Source organism: Lygodium microphyllum, chromosome 23 (genome assembly GCF_053477565.2).
Source record: "Lygodium microphyllum isolate KBCC chromosome 23, Lygodium_microphyllum_v1.1.10, whole genome shotgun sequence".
NCBI lineage: Eukaryota > Viridiplantae > Streptophyta > Polypodiopsida > Schizaeales > Lygodiaceae > Lygodium > Lygodium microphyllum.
Window position 1 is genome coordinate 15,334,601 of NC_141157.1, and position 5,407 is coordinate 15,340,007.

At 44.7% G+C, this 5,407-nt stretch overlaps 1 non-coding gene across 1 annotated transcript; it reads right to left on the reverse strand.

Moving 5' to 3' along the window:
- Nucleotides 1-5,023: 5,023 nt before the first annotated feature.
- On the reverse strand, nucleotides 5,024-5,177 carry LOC148015914 (U1 spliceosomal RNA). Its single transcript, XR_015688258.1, has one exon. It is a non-coding gene; the product is annotated as a U1 spliceosomal RNA (small nuclear RNA).
- Between the last annotated feature and the right edge of the window lie 230 nt (nucleotides 5,178-5,407).

The following is a 5,407-nucleotide window of genomic DNA, read 5'->3' on the forward strand; positions in this document are numbered from 1 at the left end:
TCTCTCGAAATAGACACGGTGGAACCACCCTCTAATCTCATAGCACATTGGGCACCCATATATGTGGTGCTCCTCGATCTTTGATCCCAGTAGGTAGATCCAATCCTAGAGGGGAAGGGAATATGCTCCATAGTGACTTGTCTCTATCTGTAATTGATGTGAGGATGTGTGGATTTGACCAATGGTGCACTATACCCTATGATACATGTATATATGCTTTTGGTAGAAAGCTATCTTTTGGTAGAATACATTGTAGTTGCACATTGCGATAACATTATCCAACTCAAAAAGAAAATCATGGTCGAACTAATTTAGACACTAACTTGCATGCTTCTTTACTCTTTGAGGTTAACACTATCCCGCCTTCTACATGAGTGCTCCATAGTGACTTGTCCCTATTTGTAATTGATGTGAGGATGTGTGGATTTGACCAATGGTGCACTCTACCCTATGATACATGTATATATGCTTTTGGTAGAAAGCCATCTTTGTTCCCATATCCTAGGTAGGTGCCAAACAAGTTGTGGTTATATGTCATTGAACATTGTCCATTCTAATCATCTTGTTGAGTTGCCCTCAATTGAGCTCTAAGAAAGGGGAATCCAAGCTATGTTGTAGAGGTGGAAGGTGATCCATATGTAGCCCATGCAGTTGCAACCATGTGTTTTTCCGAGCATACTATCACTTAGTCTTGGTACAATTGATCGATAATGGGACACTCGATGGAATCTTGTTCTTTCAAGAGTTCCAATGCTCGTTGACACAACCATCTCTCACATAGTTGAAATCTCCAAGCCATTCACTCTCTCCTCACAATCCCAATGCAAGCAAGAAAACAAACGGCTCAAGAGTTTCTAATAGTCTTACGTTCTCACCTTCATGCATTGTAGTTTCAATGCCTCCATGGGTTTATCATTGGCCTTACAATTCAAGTGGTGCTTCTCAATGCGCTTCCACTGCTCCACATTTGATCCAATCCACAAGCGCTCCATCGAAAATATGAAAAGGAAAGAAGGAGAAGTGGAAATCTCAACCTTAAACTATACCTCTCACACTCCAAGATATGAAAGAAGGGAAAGAAGAGACGAATGAAAAAGAGAAGAGCGCTTTATTTTCCAAGTCCTTCACTCACTCCACTTTCTCACTCTTCATCTATCTCCACAAGGTGCTCAAGAGGCTAAGATGGAAGTCAGGAGAAGGCTTATTGTCATGGAAGAATGAGCTCTTTCATTTACATTTCTGGCTTTTATTATACCTTAGGATTAGGGTCAGGATTTCCACCAATGAGTTGGGCATCTTACCCGCTTTCGTGGCTTTTTCATTGGCTCTTTTTCCTAAAGTGAATACAAATTATTTTGCCCATAACCTAACATATTTATCGAAAGTGAATACAAATTTTTTTGCCCATAACCTAACCTCCATTGCAAGTCTTCCTAACTCATTTCATGATATGTTATAATTTTCACGAGAGTGAGCATGGCTATCCATTACCTTCACATAAGAAGGTAATGGATAGCCAATAGGCTTCACATCCTACATGTGGAAATGCTCAAGGACTTTATGAATGTACTCCCTCTATGAGAGGTAGAGTAGTCCCTAATGCCTCTTGCGATTAATACGCATACCAAGAATGTGAGAGGCATGTCCCAAATCCTTCAAACCCTTAGCAACAAGTCTTGCCTCATAAGATGACTTGGGATGCCTAGTTTTTTTGCCCATAACCTAACCTCCATTGCAAGTCTTCCTAACTCATTTCATGATATGTTACAATTTTCACGAGAGTGAGCTTGGCTCTCAAATAATGTCACAAAAATAAACATGCGACCACAAGAATTAGTTATTGGAATACATTGTAGTTGCACATTGCGATAACATTATCCAACTCAAAAAGAAAATCATGGTCGAACTAATGTAGACACTAACTTGCATGCTTCTTTACTCTTAAAGGTTAACACTATCCCGCCTTCTATATGAGCGATACTGCCTCGATACTCGCAATTATTGAAAGCATGCTTCAACTTGCATCGTAGGTGTGGAATGCTAGGAATAGTGGTTTTAGAAGGGGGGATGGTAGTTACTAATGATGAAGGATGCTTATTGGTACTCACTACTTGGCGTGGTTGGTGGTGATAAGGCTTGATTGAGAGTCCCTTTTTGTTGGATGAAACTTGAAAGTCAATTGAATTGGATATTGCAAAAGCTAGAAGAATCGTTGTTGATGGTTGAATAAGTAGTGGTTCGGATTTCTTTGCAACTTCTATACCTGTAATGAAAGCTTCACATGATTTGCTTCGTAGGGAAAGCAATACTCTTTCATTTTTGTGCAGATGACATATATCGTTGGCTTGGCAAACGCGTTGAACTCGAAGAGAGCTAAGAGTATTGTCCTACAATTTAATTGAGGACCTAAACCATAAGAAAAGGTTATTGTAAAAATACTATGTGGGTCCATTTGCATGCTCAAGTAATTACTTGGTTAGAAGACGTCTCTCCATTGGTTCTTACTGACAAAGTTGATAAAACAAGGAAATTTAGCCAATAAAAATGGAAGGGGTTATCCTTGATGAGCGGAGAAAGTTCCTGAAGAGGATAATAGGGAGATGTTATAAGTAGGTCGATTAAAAGTGCTGAATTCGACTAACTGCTTTTTGAAGGATCAAGTCTCTAGTGATTTCAATAGCCAGTGTTAGTTCAAATAATTGGACTATTTCTTATGTGTCTTCTTCTACCTTGCTTTTGTGGTTAGCTCGACGGCACTAAGGTGAATGAAAAAGAGAGAGAAGTGCAAGTGACTCAGGAAGACGAGTCTAACCATAGGTGAGTCGAGCTCCCTAGGTACGTATCTTGTAGTGCTCGTAACAATGTCAATTGTGTTGCTTATACCAAAACGAGTCATTATTAATAAGTGGTTTTTTCTTTTTATTTTGAGCTTTACTCGAGCACGTTCTTGCTCCTCTCACAAGTTTTTGATACGATTCAAAGGCTCGGTTATTGCACTTTTCGTGGGAGTTGGTGTGATTGCTTGCACCGAAGGTCTCGATGCTCAATAGAATCAAGTACATCCATTGTTCTTAATATAGTGGTCATCAAATTTAGTCCCATTCTTGAAAAGTCTTCCAAGTAGGACTTCCTCTTCGGCACCTTCGCGATTGGAAAGCATCTATACGCGATTGGCACGCTTCCAAGTTTTGATTATCGAGGCGATTTTTTCATTTGCTCGAAAGGAAACGCTGAGCTCCCCCACAAGGATTCATTGCCGCATTTCTAGGGACAAGGTTGGGTTGGCCAATTTTAGTTCATGATATTGAAATCAACACGAGCATCGACGACATGGTCTCTTTTGCAATAAGTTTGTCCCTCGGATATGCTAGTGGTATTAACTCTTTGCCTCTAGGATCAATATTCACGGCTTTGAAAGTACCTTTTGAATGCTAAGCAATTGTCATGTAAGGCAATTGCTGAATGCATCTTAGATTAGCGTGTCATTGAATTTATGCGTGGACATCCGGTCCGCTAGTCCTTGGCTGGTCTTCGTATTGGCTACCTCTAGCGATTTTTATGGAGGAGTTCTCGGATGGAATTTCTGTCCACATAAGAGTAAGCTCAAGGCTTTACAAACCCGGGTGGCTTGTATTCTAAAAACAGGCTATACCCTCCACTCCTACCTAGTCGATCTGTGGAAGGATCAAAAGATAGCACTAAGTCACTGCCGATCTACAGCGCATAGCCACTGGAAGGCCCATATGGTTTTCAAGTTTTAACCCTTAATATCTTGATGATTTTCAAGTTTTGGGTGTCAATGCCCAGGACTATAGTTCTGTCATTAGCCGGGGCCATCTTGTGGCCTACAGCTCCAGTTACACTACAAGGTATAGGAAGGTTAACCCATACATGCACCGTTATCAATCTACAGTTTGAGCTCCCATGGCGGCCAAAATCCGCACAAACTTCTCCAGTAGAGAGCTGCGGCTTCAGGCATTCATTCAATGAATGTCATGGGAGCTCTGCTGATTCCCTGGCCTTGCGCAAAACTAAAATTTCCGACTTCAAATGCCCCTGAAATTGCTGTCGTCGCACATACATGCCTTGCGTGCACTGTCTGTGTGAACCAGTTTGCATGCTATGCGATTGGTGCCTCTTCCACTTTGTTACGTCTGGAGCCTTCATACATTTTTCTCCTTGTTGCTTTGGTCCCTTGTCACGGTGCACCCTCGACGTATCGAGGGAGAAAATCGGAAGCTAGGCAGGAGAGGCCACATACATGCCTTGCGTGCAGTGTCTGTGTGAACCAGTTTGCATGCTATGCGATTGGTGCCTCTCCCACTTTGTTACGTCTGGAGCCTTCACACATTTTTCTCCTTATTGCTTTGGTCGTATCGAGGGAGAAACTCGGAAGCTGGGCAGGAGAGGCCTGCTAACCTGCTCCGTTTCCACCACATGGTATGTAATCATCGAGGGAGACCATGAGGTCATCTCATCCTCCCTTGACACAAACCAAGCAAGTGCCGTGTGTGTGTGTGTGTGTGTGTGTGTGTGCGCGTGTGTGTGTGGTCGGAGCAGGACCTGGCAGCACAAGCCTAGAAGGAAGGAAAGAGACCGAAAGATCAGTGCTGACCTCTCCATCAGAATCCATGGCGCCGGAGCCACCCGCAGCAAGCAACAATTTCGTGCTTTGATCGCGCCAAAAAGACCGCCCCCATCCAAGAGTGTCCGCAACCACCCCACCCAGGTGAGCCCGGTCATCAAAACTCCGATTGCGGTCCGGTCCATGCAAGCCCCTGCGGCAGGATCGAAGATGCGGAGCAGATCTGTGCTGCGGCGCCTGCCGCCTATCAGGCCAATGCGTCTGCAATTGAAGGACAGAAGGGCTGGGGTCACCATGGGAAGTCGGAACGAGACTTACCATGCGCTGCCAGATTGGGACTTTCCTCTCTGAAATCTGCACCGATGGCCTGCGGGCGACGACGAAGATCGGAAGGCGTTCCGAACGACACTTGCATGCAGCGGGGATGCATCTGCAGGTTAGGGGAACGCGAGCCCCCGCTGCCACAAATTATGACGTGCACTCTCCCACTCAGGGGAGATGCTAGGGTGCGGCCCGTCCGCAGTGCAATGGAGAGGCCGACCCTAGCCCATCGGCCTTCCTGATCACCGATAGACCCCGCCCAGGTAAGTATGCTTCTCCCAGCCTCAAGCTTCGCCTTAAGTAGTAGGTAGCCCCCCTCCTTCCCTCCCAGCAAGCAAGCACCCCCCCCCCCCCCCCATTCACGACCAGAGGCTGCAGGCTATACCTAAGGGACAGAAACGCCGACGTAAACGCAGCAGAGCTCAAGACTCAAGAGAGGCCCCCCTCCTCGAATTTGATATTCACCGAAAGTCTCCTCCTTTCCAAGCTCCCTTTTTTCTT